General features: G+C 45.2%; 1 protein-coding gene across 2 annotated transcripts in view; it reads left to right on the forward strand.

The window, feature by feature from the left end:
- TATDN3 (TatD DNase domain containing 3) overlaps positions 1–17,121 on the forward strand; it is a 103,018-nt gene that overhangs the window by 42,111 nt on the left and 43,786 nt on the right. The window lies entirely within an intron of this gene.

Below are 17,121 nucleotides of genomic sequence, written 5' to 3' on the forward strand. Positions count from 1 at the left end.
TTTGTGAATTAAAAAAAATACGTTAGTAGATGTGTCATGTATTTTCTTTAAGTACGGCCCAGTATGTTTGTGTGAACCTGCGTTCATGTATGCGAGTGCATCAGGCATGCCAACAGAGCCGACCGACTCAGGCGCAGACTCCCTATTTTGAAGCAAAAAATAAATGGTGTTATTTTCGCTCTCTTTCCCCCTAAAGTTGCCTCTGCTTCAATTTTTGTCAATGGGAAAATTGCATTCCACCGTTTTATATATTTTTTTAGAATCTCCTACTTTCCTGTTCTAGAATGTTCGTGGTGCATGTATAAACAAAAGCACATGTCCCGCCGCCCCACCTCCTCCTTCTGCCTGACACGGAGGGTCTGTCTCACTTTGACAGATGACGTGTCAGGCTGCTCGCCCCGGAAGCTCTGCGCTCCAGCCTTTTCCTGCTGTCCTCTCCACGGGATTTACAAATGCGCTCTGGGCACAGCACTCTACACCCCCTTAAGCCAGTCTTTCCCTGTCCCAAACTCCCAGCCAATCCGTGCATCGGTCTGCAGCGCCTGCCCCGAAGGCGGGGGGCGGGAGCTGCGGCCGCCCCAGGGCCCCCTGGGAGCGTCTGGGCCGAGCAGCCCCCCTGCCCTGTCAGGCGCTCTGTCTAGCCTCATAAGTCTTCCATGGAAATGTCCATTTATCCCGCGGTGTTTCATCTTCCTCGTCTGCGGCGGGTGCTGAAGGCCCGCGGCCCATCAATAAGCAGCGCTGCGGCCTGGTGCGGGCCATTACCGGCCGCGCTCCCAACCGGGGGGCGAGACAGGCCCTCATCCCGCGGGAGCGGATCGATAGCAGCCTCGGAGCTGCGCTCGGGTGTAATTGCAGGGATCAGCTGATGTCTGGTACCCGCCGCCGAATGGCACTTTGTAGTTTATGGGGATGCTGGAGAGGGGGACCAGGCGAGATTAGACTTCTGAAGGCCGTTCCTCTGAATGGATATTGTCTCACGGCGCAGTAAAAGCCCGACGGTATTTACCGGCTCTCTTCAGGCCAGGGTCGCTCAGGTTTCAAAGAGAGTGTAGGACACCGACAGGAAGCGTCTCTGAGCTGATCTCCTGCCACAATGTCCTTTCCACTGAGCACCATGTGTCTGAGCGTGTTAGAAACGTAAATGAAATGTAAATGAAATGTATATAGGAGATGAAGTACTTACTCCCTGACATACATTGTAAGGATATTGCAAGTCACTGAGGAGTTCCATTACCATATAGAGGAACAGGGCTGAGGTTACTTGCAATAGCCTGAAAATCACGGCAAGGTGTACTTTATTCCTTAAAATACATAGTAACATCATCACCTTTCCCACTCACCACTTAAACCCTTGATGCCTTTGAAAGAGAAAAGAGCATTTTTGCAAGCAAGATGAATAAAAATAGAATCTCTAGTGCAAAATTAAAAACATCAAAAAGTTGTTTAGATACTTGTTACAAAAAAATTAGAAATGGTTTAATAGAAGTAGTTTTTTAAAAAAGTGCAATAATTCTGATGTATGGAAACATGCAGAAAGATTCTATTTAAAAAAAAAAAATCCTAAGAAGTACAAAAAATAAACGGTTTGCCATATATATCTCCTTTCCTCTTGTCTCTGCACAGCTAGAAAAACAGAGCAGAAGCAAGAAAAGCAATATTTAATTTTTTATTCTTTAATCAACTGCTATGACATCATAACTCACCTGCAATAATATATTACAGTTTGGAGGTGCTAAGCCATTACATTTTTTTTAATGTATACTCGGCAACTGGGTGCGTTAGAAGTCAACTACACGAGGGATACAATGCAGTATACTATGAGGATATTGCAAGTCTCCGAGGAGTTCCATGATCACAGAGAGAGGAACGAGGGTGAAGGCTGTGTTCCTTTAGCAGGTTATGGAACTTATGTTCAGCTTCAAAAGGTTAAGGAACTTCTGATTGGCTGCTGTTACTTTGTTCCTTATACTGAATGTTCACACCATCACAATTCTCACAAATCTTTGGTGCGTAGCTCTTTCATATGAAAGAAAGCATTTTTACAAACCATAAGAATAAAATCTCTAGGGCAAAGTAAACATCAAAAAAGCGATTAGATTTTTGTTGCCCAAAAATATTAAAAGCAGTTTAATACAAGTTTTTCTGTTTTTTTTAAAGGGAGCAGTAGAAACATGCAGAAAGATTTCTAACTTTTCTCGAATTCCTGAAGGAGTGCAAAAAATAAACCGGTTGCTATACATATCTCCTTTCTTGTCAAACTATAGCTAGATAAATAGAGCACAAGAAATAAAAGCAATGTCTTTTTTGTTCTTTAAACAGCTGCCCCATGACCGTCGGAACTCAGCTGTAGTAACTTATTCTGATGTCATTTCTTTATAATCGGCGACTGGTGTGTCTTAAGTTGCCGTTTGTAAAGAAATAAGAGACCACATTTTATAAAGGGGTTTCAGAGTGCCATGTATTATAAAGAAATTAGAGACTGGTTTTTAATACAGGGATTACAGAATCCCATGTATTAGATAATGTTTAGCACCACAGTTCGCTTTTTCAACTTAACATTCTAGCACACAAGGCCAAGATATGGACCGGGCCTGTGCCGCACCACCTGCCAGAACTTGTATGGGCTAAAATCAGACCAAGCTGGATTCCGAATATAGGTCCCCTAGTGCTGAATTACATAGCAGGCGCACTTTTCGAGTCTGTGCCCTAACTGGGTGACCTGGTGCAGAACGGTACAGGGTGCCTGCTTACTTAAAAAACATACACTGTCCCCAGCCCAGGCCAGTTGGCACCAGCGCTGGGGGAAACCCATCAGTGAAAGATGGAGCGGTGGTTCCTTCTGTCACTGGAAAGCAGACCTACCAAAAAAAAAAAAAGTGGCAGAAACCCTCCTGGACATTGCGTCACAGCAATACTGTGGGTGGTGGATTCCTACTGGGTCCTGTGACTGTCATGACCCTTGCCTAAAGGGCACCCTCGACGGGGGCACACAGTGTGCCACCTGATATGTGGCACACACAGTGTACCATTCAATTGCTTCTTGGTGCCTTCTTCGTCTGCAATATCACATGGGATGGGTGCATGGGCAAAGGCTTCCCTTGCAAATGAGGGAATGTCCCCTTGTGATCTCATTGGTGCACATATGGCTTCAGCACGCGCTGTATTCATATTAGAGAAGGGGGCGCACACAGAAACATCAAGATGCCCCAGGGCACACAAAGCAAGGGCAATACCCCGCTATGAGCCTGGGGCACCTTGTGGAATATAGATGCTGAACCGATATTTAGCTTACGGGGTTTCATGAAGGCCGGATTTCTGGGAGATATGCACATGATTTACATTTATCAGTAAATAATCGAAATGCATTTAATTTACAAAGCTTCTACCTTGAAACTCTAGCATGACTCTGGCCCATCTGGACCAACATTGGTCATCCCTGACTTGGATTTTTAAAAAACTACATTCTCTCCAAAATACTTAGCATTTTTGTGTTTTTAACAAGCCAATTTACACTTTATTAGGTATTTATTTCTGTGTTTGTAACCCAAAGTTTTCTATTCCGTTTAGTGGGATTTGACGTCTTGCATTAATTATGAGATGAAGCAAGTTCTTCCCTTGCCATAAAGCGTAATAAAAATGTGTGTTATACTTTATACACACACTTTGAAAAAAATCATATCCCATCAGGTGAATGTACTACTTTAAAAAACACACTACTTGTTAGGGCTTGGTTGCTTTGTTGATAAAAAAAATTAGGGGCATTTGCTGAGTGAGGTTATTCCGTTCAAACCTGCAATGTTGATAGTTAAGGACAAAATTCAACTTTCCTGCTTTTCATTTGCATGCTAAACTATAAGGTTGGGGCTCAGCAGTATACTTTAGAGCCGGTTTATGCACAAAAGGCCACATCCATGCCAGATTTTCCGGATATCCGGATAGGATACAGTTACATGTATTGGATCTAAATGGGACGCAATGACCTTGTAAATTGTAATTCTGAACACTAGCCTTCCTGGATCTGTGTTGGACACGCCTGCGTTAGTACAACTAAGTGCAGAATACTACTTCTGTACCTCAAAGTTCAGGTTGATTTCTAAAGGGAAACACCACTTCACATTCCAAGCCCCTGTCATTTGGAACAATGTCCAGACAATATAAGGGCCTCTACTAACTAGACCCAATTTAAACGCTTTCGTTCGCAGGGCACACTTATGGTGCTATAGACGTGTTCTTATTCCGTCCTACTTTGAGCAAAACATGTCAAATTCATGCCACCAGACCAAGCCGCCAGCCTGCGATGAGATTGTGGGAGTAAATTTGCTGATCATTGAACTCACCAACCCACAGTCCCTTTTTAGGTTTCGCTGGAGGGCGGAGCTCTTAGCTCCGCCTCCAGAGAAATCTCTTGATTTCAGTAAGGAAAATGGAATACGCCCCCCTGTCCCATTGGCTAGCTCCATAAATGGAGGCTAGCCATTGGAACAGAGATCTGTCCGTCAAGGCCGGACCAGATTCGGGGGCGTTCCCGCGATTTTTTCCCTGGGCGTTCCCTCTGTGTAGTCATGCAGCGGTGGGCGGAGTTTCGTTTTTTTTTTAATGGGTTTGTGCCCGTTCCCACCCCCTCCCGCTGTCCGTGTCCCCCTCGCCCACCCGGCATCTGGACCGTTTTGTGGCCGATCGAGTGCCCACCTCGATTGATGGTTATCTTTAAAGAGCCGGTGCCCACCCGGCATTTGCCCGTAAAAATCAGCCCCCGCCTGCCTACCTAAGGAGAAGGGCCGCTGCGCTGCCCGCAGCGACCCGGAAGTGGTTGGCCGGCCGGCCAATCCCAGCGCGGCCGGCCGGAAGTGCCCGCCCCCGCAGCCCGGGGGGAAGAAAGAAGAAGCATGGCGGCCGGTTTGCAGGGCTCCCGTGATGCGAGGGAGCCCTGCTGCATCTAGGAGAGCCCAGGAGGAGAGGAACCCCGCCCGCGGCCCCAAAGCGACCGCCGGAGGAGTGCTGCAGGGAGCAAGGCTCCCGTGTGAGGAGGAGAGCCCCGCCCACCAGAAGACAGTCGGTGAGTGCGGGTGCTTTCAAAGAGCATTCTTGCCGTGTGGATAGCTGTTGTGTTGCCCCTGACTCACGTGGCCGGACAATGGCGCCCACTCAAGATGGCCACTGTCGCTAATAGGAAGTCCAGGGGCACCGCGTAAGGGTTGGCAGGCTACTACAAGTAAGGGCAACTGGACCGCAAGCCCTGGGGGGTCTGCCGCGAGCCCGCATCCAGTATGCACAGAGCGAGACTCTGTAGAAAGTAAAGGTGACTCCGGACACGGGAGAGACGTAGCATTATAAGGATGCATTTACGTACCTCATCAAGTTGTTGACAAAGTATCTAACTTGGTATGCACCAGATCAGTTTTCACTGGTGTTTAGACCAAGTATCATATACCAGCTTTGGCCTACATTTAACAAAAAAAACATCAAGAAATGGTATTTGATCCATAAGAACCACACTGCATCTTGATGTTCTAACCGCTTTAATTGTGCTCACTGATCTGTACGTCAGCATATGTTTATTGTCTGGTTATAGGTTTACCAAATGTAGTGTCCAATGCTGTCCAGCATGGCAATGTGTTACACAATGTGCAGCATGGCTAAAGTGTTAAAAAACATACATAAACGTGGGGAAAAAAGCCTTTGAAGCATCTTCTCACGTCATTTCATCTGCGCATCCACCATCCATGCATATCTACAAAATGGCCTATGAGCTTTTTTTTAAATATCTTTTTAGTTACTGATCCAAGTTGGCTCAGTAAGTAAAAGGAAAATAAAACTTACAAAAGCATTTATTTATTTTTGGGGTTGGGGAGCAGAAGCAAGAAGAAGGTGGAAGCAACACAAGGCAGTGCGGGCACGGCCACAGCAACACTGGATGCCGAAGGAACACCGGGAACGGCGCTAAAACAACATTGAGGGTGGGGGTGACAGAGAAGCAAGATGGGGAATTTGAGGAGGGTCTATAGCAACACAAGTGCTACGAGCAAGCAGCCTGTAGGGCAGAGATAGAGAAGTACACGAGGGAAACAGCACAAAAACACTATTGAGTGCTTCACACAAAAGAAACAAGCATTTACAATGCAACGGTTTCGCCTTTGGAAAAGTTTGAGCTATTGGCATTGTAAATGACAAAATTTGTATTTATGTGTTGGTTTTGAAAACAGATAAATAAATGGCATTGTCATTTACATTGCTAATAGCTCTAACTTTTCCAAAGGCGAAACCGTTGCATTGTAAATGCTTGTTGATAATAAGCATTTCTGGTTTATGGTGACTAACAGAGCTCTCGTAATGGGAAGTGTGACTGCTATTTTTTATTGTATGAAGAAGTTGGAGTACAAGTCTGTTGAGACCATAAAAAAGGTATATAGTGCAAAGACCATCACCTCTGCAACGTATGGGGCAGGGGTTTGGGGGAGGATGGCAATAGATTCCCTTCAAAGGCTAGAGGATAGGTTTTTGAAAAGGTTACTGTCCCTTCCTCGCAGTTGCTCTAATTACAATTTTCACACCGAACTTGATGTTGTCAAGTTTGCTCCTATTTTATTATGGCATGCGATCTGGAGGAGGGATACAGTTAATCTAACCCAGAGCATCATCAGGGACTATATGTCCCCGGATACTGCGCATAAGATTCCCTGGTTGCAGTATGTGGAGAGCATACTGAGATAATTGGGGCTGGCTGAACTATACGAAAGCCCAACTAGCTGTGCAACCATCTCAAAAACGAGAAGTAAGGAAAACTTTTTAATGAATGCGGAGTACAATAGAGAGGAGGAAAATTGATCAAAATCCTCTGTTAAACTACACTTTATGCCCCCCCCCCCCATTTGGCAGAGCAGGCACTCGTATTTAGAGTTTGTGACAACCCCAGCACCTCTTCATTCTGGTGAGGTTTTGATTGAACTTTATTCCCTTGATGACGGGTTTTCCAAGCAAAAGGTACACGTTGGAAGATCTATCAATCTGCCCATGTGATGGAAAGTCAGAGCAGTCTGATCTTCATATACTATTTTTCTGTAGTTTTTACAAAAGGCAAAGGTTGAGGTATAGTCTCCCTCTTTTAAGAAAATATCATTGTAAACAGTGCCGGCCAGCTCTTTATTTTATTAAAAAATTTAGTGACCCATTAGTATGCTTTGTAACAGCCTCATTTCTTTGGTCTTCTTGGAAATGCAGGAGAGCTCGTTCAGATTGGGAGCCTTGAGGGCTGATGAAATTTGATTGTATCAATATTTATACTGCACTTTGCATTTTATACAGTATCTATTTTCGAGGAGGTCTTCTTTGGGAGTCTTGTAGTCTGATGAAACATGACTAATCCAAAATGTTGGTGGTACTAGGTACTTTATAATGTTCTTGATCATGAGGTTGGCCTGACTGGCATTTTAAGGATTTTTATCTGGTTTTATTTATGTACTAGATTTTTATATAAACTGTGTTTACTGTTTATCCTGTGCACTTTATATGCTTTGGAAACATCACGAAATAAAGAAATTTTGAGTGATTAACTAACCTCGCCTCATACCTTTGCAGGAACGCAGGCTCAGTGCACTCACAGATGCACATCTGAGTGTACAGCTATCTTCATTTTCAGGATTATAGTCTGGGACAGCGGGTCTGCATCGCAGCAGCGTTCTATGATGACTCTGGCACCGACTTCAGCACGGGCATGGTTTTTATAATAAAACAGCCTGCTAGTCAGTCAAATTATCTTTATACGATTTAGTTAAAAATCATACAAAGAGCACAAAAATGTATTATATACAATTAAAATACAATTAAACAATTTCATTACAATCGAATACATATGACAGGGTGTTATAATAAAAACAAAAGTTAAAAATCTATACAAGCAATTTATACAGGTTGATTTGCTAAATTCCTACATGATCTAGATCTAGCTGCCGCCACTAAAAAATTTGCCATGCAAAATGTAATGCAGATAGTTTTCAGTGATTGTAGGTAAAACATGGCTGGTTTCACCTGGGAAAAGCCAGTTTCCCTTAAAACAGGTAGCAAATGTTTTTTTCTCTGTTCAGAAAAATAATCACAAAACATAATAAAGTGCATGGTGTCTTGTGCAGAAAAGTTATCACATGTACACGGTGGTGCTAGCTCTGGTTTTGTCCAGGTATTGAAATTGCCCAAATAAAAATGAATAAGATTAAACCTAAATTTCGTTAAAAGAAACCTGTGAAATGGATTAGTGACAAAACATAAATAAGATTCAAGTGCAGGTGAAATAACTAACAGATAATGGCGTCTTACTGATGGCTTTAACAGTTCAGTTTCTTCTCGGCTCATTCTTGCATTTAGCATAAATAGTTTTTTTATGGTATCCACATCTTGTTTAGTTATTCCAGAAGGGTCAATAAATAAATCTGGCCGACCCAAGTTCATAAAGGTTTTTTTCAAATAAGCCAGCCATGGGATTGCACTACTATGCTCCAAGCTCATAACATCTTTCATAATCAGATGGTTAAGGGTTAGTTCTGAATTTAGCCATGTCTTGAGCCAGTATATTAGGGGCGCCAGTTTTAACCTATCGTGGACGTAGTCCATTCCTACCTCCGCGTGAATGGAAAAAGTCGGTGTCGATTGGGGAAGGCACAAAAGAGAGCGTAGAAATCTATTTTCTGCCTTCTGGATGTTTTCCAAACGAACATAACCCCATAAAGGCGCGCCATAAAGTGCCACAGCGAAGCATTTACTGTTATACACCTTTAGGATGGCTTCCATTGGTCTGTGGCCCAACCTTTTGGCAAAACCCAAGAGAGCCATTGATGTCCTCGTCACCGCTAAGCTTTTGGCCCTTACCTGGGGTCCCCAGGTACCCTTGTTGTCAAAAAGCACAGCCAGGTAGGGAAAAACGGGAACTCTAGAGACTACTTCTCCTTTACATCTAAATGTTTTTACCATGGCTCTTTTATTTTGCGGACCAACGACCATAGTGTGTGATTTATTTGAATTAACCTTCAAATCAAGATGGTCCATGAAGGTACCAAATGCATCCAAAAGCTGTTGGAGACAGACACCAGTACGGGCTATAAGCACTGCGTCGTCCGCGTATAGGAGAGCAGGGATCTTAACTTCTCCTACACGCGGAACGGCTCTCCCAGCCCCCTCTAGATGATTGCCAAGGTCGTTGATGTAGATTGTGAAAAGCAGGGGAGCTAGTATGCAGCCCTGCCTGACACCCCGCAATGAGTTAAAGCGGGGCGTACATCTACCTTCTCTTGTGACCCTCACCACTGCAAAAAGCTCTTGATGGAGTGAGGCCATGAACCTGACCAGGGCCTCATCAATCCCTATCCTCAAGAGGGTAACCCAAAGCTTTGACCTGTTGACCAAGTCGAAGGCCGAGGAGAGGTCCATGAATGCTAAGTACAAGGACCCCTCCTTGGCCACCGTGTACTTTGAGATCAATAGGTGCAAGTTAGAGCACTGCTCTATCGTGCCTCTTTTCTCTCTAAAACCGTACTGAATGTCGGCCAACCCACCACAACCTTCCAGACTATCCCTTAACCTAGCCAAGAGCACTCTACCCAAGATCTTTATTGAGGAGTCCAGGAGGGATATAGGCCGGTAATACCCCGGATCGTCCCTTTGCCCCTTTTTAAATATGATTGATTTGATTTGATTTTGGGTTTTATAAAGCGCACAGCGACCCTTGGGTATCCCGGCGCTAATGAAACACATTCCTATGGGGTGAAAAGTCATGGGGGGAGTGCTCAGGGAAAAAGTAGGGTCTTCAGTATTTTCCTGAATCTAAGGTGATTTTGTTCTTGCCTCAGGAGAAGTGGAAGGGCATTCCATAACCTGGGGGCATTGTATGAAAACAGGCGGCCACCTGTTCTGGCCTTCCTGATTCTGGGGACTTTTGCCAGGGAGAGGGAGTTAGATCTAAGTTGTCTGCTTGACTGTTGATAGGACACAAGCGGCCTGAGGATGGGAGGGCCTTCATTGTGCATTATTCTATGGGCAATGCACAAGGTCTTGAAGTTGACCCGTGCCTTAACTGGCAGCCAGTGCAGACTTCTAAGGGCTGGCTTAGCCGAGCTCCTCGCTGCGGTCCCTGTGAGTATGGGGACTATAGTAGAAGTCACCCATGTAGTTGGGGGGGGGGAGGGGGGTACTATTTGCAGCTGTGAAAACATTAGCTAAGATACCGGCCCATAGTTCTGGTGAATGTATATAAAAGTCAGCCGGTACCCCATCCGGGCCAGGGGCTTTATTCCTAGTAGTGGTGCGGATTGCTTTCTCAACCTCGACCCTGTTAAAGTGCAAGGGAATAGCCTCAGGGAAGGTAGTATCAAGTGGTTGGGTGATGGCACCATTGTCTCCATAAACGGAACTAAAATGTGCTAACCACTTGTCATCTGGGATGACACAGTCCGTATCTAAATTTGGTGAGTCAGAGAAGTAAGGCTGGTTGATTAAAGACCAAAAGTGCCTGCTATCCCGCAAAATATCGATAGAAATTAGGTTCTCCCAGGCCTCCTGCTTGATCTTATCCTGTCTATTCTTAATAGCTCTTTTATATTCTTTTCTTAGGCTTGCAACCAGTGCCCTGTCCCTGGGGTTTACTTTAAGAGCCAGTTTTAGGGCTTTATGGGCTTTTGAACACAGAGCGTCAAACCATCTGCAGTGTTCAATCTCTCCCTTCCTCAGTTGAACCATGAGGTTAGAAGAGACTTTACTGCAGATCGTTTGAAAAGCATCCATGATATCCCGGCCCTGCGAAGATGGATTGTGGCAAGTCATAATCAGGTCATTTATCTGTGGACCAATATCAGCGTAAAAGTCCCCAGGAACCACGTTTGCCCACTTCAGCCGTCTACCCTGGTCAATTGAGCTTAGTGCAGGTCATGGGGTAACCTATCCTGGCTTAGGACCCATAGAATCCCCCCATGCCACCACCAAAAGGACGGGATTATGGTCACTAACGGGGAAAGGGACTGTACAGTAAGAGATAGTGCGGGTGAGAATGGCAGGGGTCACAAAGATATAATCAATCGTTGTCCCAGGCATTGTCCCCTTGAAGGTGGGTAATCTAGACTCCCCCTCCCTATTCCCTGGTTCAAAAAAATTAAAGTAGGCTAAAAATTCTTCAAGTTCTTCACCTGCTTTAGTGTGCTCGAAGTGAGGACCCTCCTGGCCTGTTGCCTCCATACAGTCAGTTAAGCCACAACCTAGATCACAGGGGTGGATATTAAAATCACCCATTAAAACATAATCATAATTAGTGTGAGTATTGTGACTGATTGAGTTTAAAATCGAATCCAGTGCGGCAATATTGTCGCCACCCCAGTCCTTATTACTGGAGTTATAAAAATGAATAAACAAAGTGCTTTTAGCGGGACTAATTACCCTTTCTACAATCAGACAATTCGGGGAGTCATGTTTAATCTGTTGCAGCGACCCTTTAAGGTCAAGTGAAAAGAGAGTCAGAAGGCCCCCCCCTAGCTCTGCCTGCATTACTTGGGCTTGCAGCTACAACGAAACCTACAAAACCGTCCAACCAAAACTGGCATGAGGTGTCCCAAGTTTCCTGTAGGGCAATAACATGATGTTCTCTAATAAAGCTCATCCAATCAGTGTCGCTCATTTTAGATCTAATTCCTGCAACGTTCCAACTAAGGATTTTGCATCCCGTGGCTCCATTTGGATTGCTTCCCCCCACAGTCGATGTTAACTCAAACATTTGATAGTCAATCTGTATTGTCCAAGTCGGACAGGGGGGCATAATGGTTACTCAAGATGAGCCCACCATCTTCGATTGGATCCTGTGGGATCTGTGGGCGGATAAACGGTGGGTCATTTGGGGCTATTGCTGAATGAGTCGTTATACCAACATTAGCTTTTCTGCATTCCACTGATGCCCTCCTGCCCTGCCATCTAGCTTGGTAATTAATTACAGGCCTGAGTAGGCTGGAGGTTGATAAAAGAAACCTAAAGGAACAGGTCTCAGGCGATCCCTAAACGAGATCGCCGAACCGTCCCAAAACAGCCTATCAGCTACACTGTCCCTACAGAAGTTGATCACCACACAATCGCCATATGTAGTTTTCGGTTGTTTGCCAATCCTGCCCACTCTCCTTGCATGGATTATCATATCAGCAATGTTCTCCCCACAACATTTCTCTGAGCACCACATTTTCACTTTGGCCATAAGATCCCTGGTAGATTCCCTCTCCCCTTCCATAAGGGGTTCCACCCCAATGAACACAGCTACCAGGGGAGACGCCTCTGGGGGAAGGTGGAGTATGTATGAACTTGGAGTGGTCCTCCTCTGGGGGGGTGAGATCTTCGGGAGTTGAGCCAATGGTTGGGCTCCTAAAATGGGGGCGTTAACCATCTGTTGAGGGGGCACTGGTATTAAAACCTGAGGCCTGGCATCTTTACACATAGTACTACTTGTGGGGAGAATATTTATCGTATTGCCTACTGGTGTCAAAACCCCACCCGCCACCTCAGGTATACCTTTGTTTATTTGAACTGAATAGGCCGGTAGGGAGCTTACAAGTCTGTCAATGAGGGAACATTTCTTTAGGAGGCCTTCCAAGCATGTATTTAAAGTTTCCACAATGTCTTTTGCAATACCCACCAAAAGGGGTTCAATCCTCGCCACAAAAAGTTCCTCAAGTTTATCCTCCAAACTGACCGAAATATCAGTTGTATGTGACTTCATATTGACTTTTTTCCCTTTTTTATTTGGCTGAGGCGCCAGCTGGGGAGACACCCTTGGAGATGTAACAGATGGAATGGGGACAGTGTCTTTACTCGTTTCACCGAGAGGGGGAGGATTTACTATAGTGACAAGTGGTTCCAGGGGTAGACTGGATATATTAATGGGGCCTGGCGCAGCTACCTCCAGAGACTGTGATGATGCAACATATCGAGGGGAGGTTGGAACAATGCCCAGTTCTTGCTCAGCATTGGCAATCTCCTTGGTAAGTGCCCCCACAGCAGAGGAGAGGTATGACATTATGGAATTAGAGTGTCTTGGTACTTTGGCATTTTTCCCCCCATCCTCCATGGTTACATGTTTTTTCCTCTTACCCATTTGAAGTGGTAGATGTTAGCGGGGTGGCCCTGCCCTGCCTCCTTCTTCCTCGGACTGCCAAAGACTGCCCCGCCCTTGTCCCGGGCTTCTCCCGCGCGCGACTCGCGGGGCGAGTGGAGGGCGCGAGCTTTGAAGCGCCTCCGGGCGCGCTGGTGACTCCTCTCTTGTGCGCCGGTCCCGGGGCTGCTGGGTAGTGTAGTTCCCCGATGGGAACTACCGCCGTTCCCCTCACGGCTTTCCTGGTCAGCGCGGCCGTTCCCCTCACGGCGCTGGTGTTAGTGGAAATGCGCCCCTGTGCCCCTGCCACGGGCTGTGCAGGTGAGGCTTGTTAGTGTCCCCAGGGGGCTCGCCGAGGGCGCGAGCTATGAAGCGCCTCCGGGCGCGCTGGTGACTCCTCTCTTGTGCGCCGGTCCCGGGGCTGCTGGGTAGTGTAGTTCCCCGATGAGAACTACCGCCGTTCCCCTCACGGCTTTCCTGGTCAGCGCGGCCGTTCCCCTCACGGCGCTGGTGTTAGTGGAAATGCGCCCCTGTGCCCCTGCCACGGGCTGTGCAGGTGAGGCTTGTTGGTGTCCCCAGCCTGCTAATCAAGCTGTTTCAAAGGTCGCGGATTTTGGCTTGAGGACAACGCTGGTATACTTGAGCCTCCCGGAAGAGTGGATGTTTTTCACCACATCTTCGTGAAATTGACAGATATAAATCACAGCCTTGCTGTATGATTTTCATTTAACTATCCAGTTATTTTAGGGTTTCTATTCAGAAGGTCTTATAACTTTAAGCTTGAACAATCTGATTTCACTTGATCAGCGAATACTATTTAGGGGTCTCTTCTTTAAAACAACTTAATGTGTGTCCTGAAGATGGTCTGACGGACGATATCGCCACAACAGACCGAAACATCGACTACCACATCTACTTCCCCGCCATGTTTGACTATTGAGGAATTGTTCTCAATTGTTTTAGACTCATTTTCTTATCTTGATCTTTTGGAATAGATGTTTACATCATTGATCTGTAGGTTCTTTCATGTATCTTCAATCATTGTGTTTTATTGTTTCTGATTGTGACCCTTTCGCATTCTTGGTTTACATTAAAAATGTGTAATTTTGAGAAAAGCAGATATACCCGTGTTTTGAAATAATCTTTCTTAACCCCTTCCCTGATGCCGTCGGCCAATGGCTGTCGCGAGCACTACGTTCGAGTGCTGCGCACGTCCATTGGCCGACGTGGCCGCACCCGCGCAAGGAAACGCCCGCACCGCGGTTAACGGGTTAAATATTAATTTCTTTCATTTAGGCTTGGATTTATTAAAGGTTGAGCTACCTCTTGGGGCCCAACATGCAAGAAATCAATTTGTACAGCTGTTGACTGAGATTATTAAATGAATTCCCTTGTAGGCATCTTTACCTATCAATATTTCATCTGCCCAAGCCTCCAAGGGTCTTTTGGGTCACCCACTGTTCTGTTACTACTAAAGGTGTAGGGCAGCATTTTAATTAGACTAAAGCAGAAGAGTCGTCTCTTTGCGATCAAAGAAAGTAAAGCAATGCCTCATGTCCTGGATTTGTGCGACCCTGGAACTAATTGTGCAGACTACAGGGCGACAGTGCCTATCAGAAAGTAATATGTGCAAGCGCCATTCTCGCAATAGAAAAACATGTACAAAGCACCTTTAGAAAATGAGACTAAGTTAACACAAGGACTAAAATGGAAACTAAATGCAAGCCGCATATTAAATCTTTTCAACCCTGATTTTACCACCCTTTGTTGGTTCCACATTTTCCTAACCCCACCTTGACAGCAGATTTCGAAACATCCACAACCATTTCCTCCCGACCATTATTTAGTTCCCCTTTCCATACACTCTTCACCTTCTAGATTTTCAATATACCCCCAACATTCTCCTCTAAGACTCCAACACATTGTGGCCTATCATATCATTTCACTTATACCACTTTCATTTTCTCCTCCATTTTCCTTCTGATGCAATCACACACCTTTTTCTATATTGTTTTAAGTAGCAAACAGCTCTTCCAACAAGGTCATTTTGTGGCCCCTAAAAGCCTCAGAAAGTGTCCCACCAGTCAAAGAGCGAGATGTTGAACAATGTGCCCACAAAAACTCAAAGATAGTTCATTAGCTATTACAACCTTTAACCCCTTTAGAGCTTGTAAATAAACCTCCCCAGTGCTGCGCTGTCCATTGGAACTAGTGCTGAATGGACGTCCAACGGTCGTGCGCAGCACTGGGGAGGTAGTGGCCGTGACGACCGTTGGCCGACGGCAGCAATTAAGGGGTTAATAACTGCTTACTAATCTATTTGCCTTTTCCACTATGGCATTCCCTTCATTATATGAACTGCTTCCGTACATAAACTCTGTTGTAAGAAACAATACATTTTTGTAGCCTCTTCTCTCTCTCTCTCTCTCTCTCTCTCTCTCTCTCTCTCTCTCTCTCTCTTGCTCTCTCGCTCTCTCTCTCTCTCTCTCTCTCTCTCTCGCTCTCTCGCTCTCTTTCTCTCGCTCGTTCTCCAGAGAGAGAGAGAGAGACTATAGGGTCCCTTGCAGCTTGGTCAGTGGCCATCAATACTGTTTCTGCTACCCCATCTCCCACACTAATCATTTTATGCAGTCTTGCTATTTACATGAATTATTTACTTTGAAAACCTTTGCTCTTTTGCTCCCCCATCCACACACTGTGGCAAAATGTTCTTCACCTCCACAGTTGTTCCAGTTTTTTCATGGCACTTTTATGAATCAGTTGGATCGCTTGTGTCTACCGTGTGCCTAGAGGATCTCCACATGCTGATTTTAATAGCTCTGTTTTTTATGTATATGCATTTTGAGAACATATTTTTCCAAGGTATGATTCCAGGAGTGCCTAGCGGCTTGTTACACCTTGGGCAAGAGGCGAGATGTTGTCCTGTGGGCCACCGGATATGTATTAGTGTTTTTCTTTTTGACCCACAAAACCGCCCGCACAGATGGAGTCTGCAGGTCAACTCCTCGCAAGTTATAATGCCATGTTACAAATTTACTACAGTCGTGCCCCCATTAGTGACCAAATGAGTTCAACCCGTAGCATTTTAGCTTCTCTATAATGAGGGAAGAACATGATTTCAGATTCTGCAAATATCTTCATCCTTAGCACTCTATGTTTCGGACTGGACTGTGATTGTCTCCATTTTACTGCTACGCCTTTTAGCCTACCAATGGCAGGTTCTTTTATTGTGGTTCATAATATTAATAATCATGTATAGTGTAATGATTTGAACTATTAAGCAATAAAGAATACTTGCTTGTTCCTAAACGGAAAGTATATTAAAACGTATCTGTTTTGTTGACGTTTCCCTTTTACTTTACTATTTGAGGTAGTCTCTGCGCCAAGATGCTTTTGGGTGAATGTCACACCTTATACGTATCAGCTCAAGGTTGATACTACCTCTAACCTCATCCTTATCCAAATCTTGTTCTTTACTATGGCCTTAGAGCCCAATGTAGGGGGCTCTACTGGCCATTAAAGGTCCGCTCCAGCGTTTAAGGCCTGAGTCAAAGGCGTGGGCCTTTAACAAGGGAGAGGCCCTTTAATGGCCAGTATAGCCCGCTATGGAGGGCTCTAAGGCTATTAGAATATTCCGCCCCTAGAGGGCATAATATTCTCATTAGTAAAACCAAGGACTCAAGGAGCCCAAGGAGGTTGGAATCCCCTCGGGATCCATGAGGCCTTTGTTCACAGCAACAGCTGTGAAAGGAAAACATTGGAATGTTGATGCTCCAGGCTTCTACCAGCCATTAGAAGCCCGAAGCACTCCATTGCCTTCAATGGAACGCTCGATATTCTAATGTTCTAATTAACCCTAACTATAACTGGAGCTTAAACATTACCATCAATCTGACAAGATCCTTCACATTAACCTTAACATTAACCTTAATCTTGAACCTAATTGCTCACATGAATCAAGCCTAATCCTAAACCTAGCCCAAGCCTTATTCTTAATGTTTACCTGACCTACC

Source organism: Lissotriton helveticus, chromosome 6 (assembly GCF_964261635.1).
Source record: "Lissotriton helveticus chromosome 6, aLisHel1.1, whole genome shotgun sequence".
In the NCBI taxonomy this organism is placed as follows: domain Eukaryota; kingdom Metazoa; phylum Chordata; class Amphibia; order Caudata; family Salamandridae; genus Lissotriton; species Lissotriton helveticus.